The following is a 2040-nucleotide window of genomic DNA, read 5'->3' as shown; positions in this document are numbered from 1 at the left end:
TATATATATATATATATATATATATACATATATACAAGCGTATATATGTATGTGTGTATATATATATATATATATATATATGATAACGTGCTCACAAGCAATTGATTATCGCCTTTTCAGGTTATATGTAAAGCAACTTCAAAGCCCTTTCTTTACATCAAGATCTAGTTTTCACAATAACATGCACTAATGCTACTGTCTTCAACTAAAATCCTTAGCATCAAAGGATATGCATTCAACAATAGAATTAGTTTGCTTTCTCTGATTCCATGGATCAATTTATTTGGGAAAATTCTACTCTAAACATGGCAGTTGATAAATATTCGTTTACAGATATTTTCTAACTGTATTTTTCGTCTCTGAAATATTACATGTATTAGATAGAACTACGCTGCGCTACTTTCCAATTTCATTCTTCCGATAGGTAATATTATTTTCGGTGCATCAGATGTGTTTCATTCAAGTAGTAATTAACTAGATGATTAGATTATTTATGTTTTCGCAAGAGAAGATACTTAATGCTTAGGACATTTTTGCAAGAACTAGAACATTAAGAGAGTAAAAGACACCAAAGACGCATTCAGAATATTTTCTATATATTAGTCTTCGCTAAAGAGGATCTATGGACACTGATAGGTAAATTAAGTCTAAGTTACAACAAATGAAACGATCCAACGAACTTTCACACTGCCTTCGTCAAGTAAATTTCATGAATTTCTGGGAAGTTAAGAAATTAATTTGGTATTAAGTATTTTATAATCCTTTGAATACATAGTGAGTGAAAGTATTTGAGGTGGTACTTGCATTAATGTATGACAGTCTTAAGAGTATTTAATGGAATGGAAGTTGGTAAAACACTAGCGGTCGATTGTGAAGCTACAAAGTTAAAATAGCTAAATATGGGCAGGACTGGATTGTGGTAAGTAGCTTGCTTACCAACCACATGGTCCCGGGTTCAGTCCCACTGTGTGGCAACTTGGGTTTTTTTTACTATAGCCTCGTGCTGACCAAAGCCTTGTGAGTGGATTTGGTAGACGAAAACTGAAAGAAGCCCGTCGTATGTATATATATATGTATATGCTAGTGTGTCTGTGTTTGAACACCACCCCACCCCATCGCTTCACAACAGATGTTGATATGTTTACGTCCTCATAACTTAGCAGTTCAGCAAAAGTGACCGATAGAATACGTACTAGGCTTACAAAGAATAAATCCTGGGGTTGATTTGTTCGACTAAAGGCAGTACTCCAGCATGGCCGCAGTCAAATGACTGAAACAAATAAAAAATTAAAAGAGTAAAATAATAAAAGGATATGACGTCAAAAGTAAAGTTTCTTAATCATATACAGAATAAGCGTGGTCTTCTCTAGTTTGAATTTTTTAATGCCTATTCATAGTTAAGGAACCTGATGTGAGCCGCAGCGTATTCTGTGGTCCATCTGTACTTCAAAATATTTATACATAATCTAGTAAAAGTTTGCCCGAAAGAATACTTTTAATGAGACTGACTAAATTCAATTTTATCCAGTTTGTTATAATTTATTTCACACGATGTCATAAGCCTGGAATTATTGTTTTTTTTAAATTTGGAAAGAAAATTATCAATCGGTGTTAAAAACAAATTTACATAATTATTTAGCTAAGGTTTTTAACCTAATGACCCACTTTTTTTCTGGAAGAAAATGACTGCCATGAAGACTACACGCAATCAAACACAGAGATTAGATACAAATAAAATATTTTTTGGAGTAAATGACTCGCCTTTACAGATATTAATTTAAAACAGCAACGCAGAAGTATTCAAATATCATTCCATGATGCCTACAGATGCTTAGAAAGACAGTGAAATTGATAAATACTAATATTTCTATGCATATATATGTTTATGTGCGAGTGTTTGTGTGTTTGACTTGTGTGTGTGTGTAAATATAATTCTGTACGCTTCTAGGTGCATGTAGTGGTATCACTCACTTTTCGCAGAAAGATCGATTCTTCAAATTCTTGCAATAGTATAAAGGTCGCAACATAAATACATAAACA

The 2040-nt window shown here is 32.7% G+C and overlaps 1 protein-coding gene across 2 annotated transcripts in view; it reads left to right on the top strand.

Moving 5' to 3' along the window:
* Positions 1 to 2040, top strand: part of LOC128249520 (uncharacterized) — a 534102-nt gene that overhangs the window by 480541 nt on the left and 51521 nt on the right. The gene's annotated exons all lie outside the window — the stretch shown is intronic.

This window comes from Octopus bimaculoides, chromosome 15 (assembly GCF_001194135.2).
Source record: "Octopus bimaculoides isolate UCB-OBI-ISO-001 chromosome 15, ASM119413v2, whole genome shotgun sequence".
NCBI classification, from domain to species: Eukaryota; Metazoa; Mollusca; class Cephalopoda; order Octopoda; family Octopodidae; genus Octopus; species Octopus bimaculoides.
The sequence above is the reverse complement of the archived record's forward strand: the minus strand, read 5'-3'. Positions and strand labels throughout refer to the sequence as shown.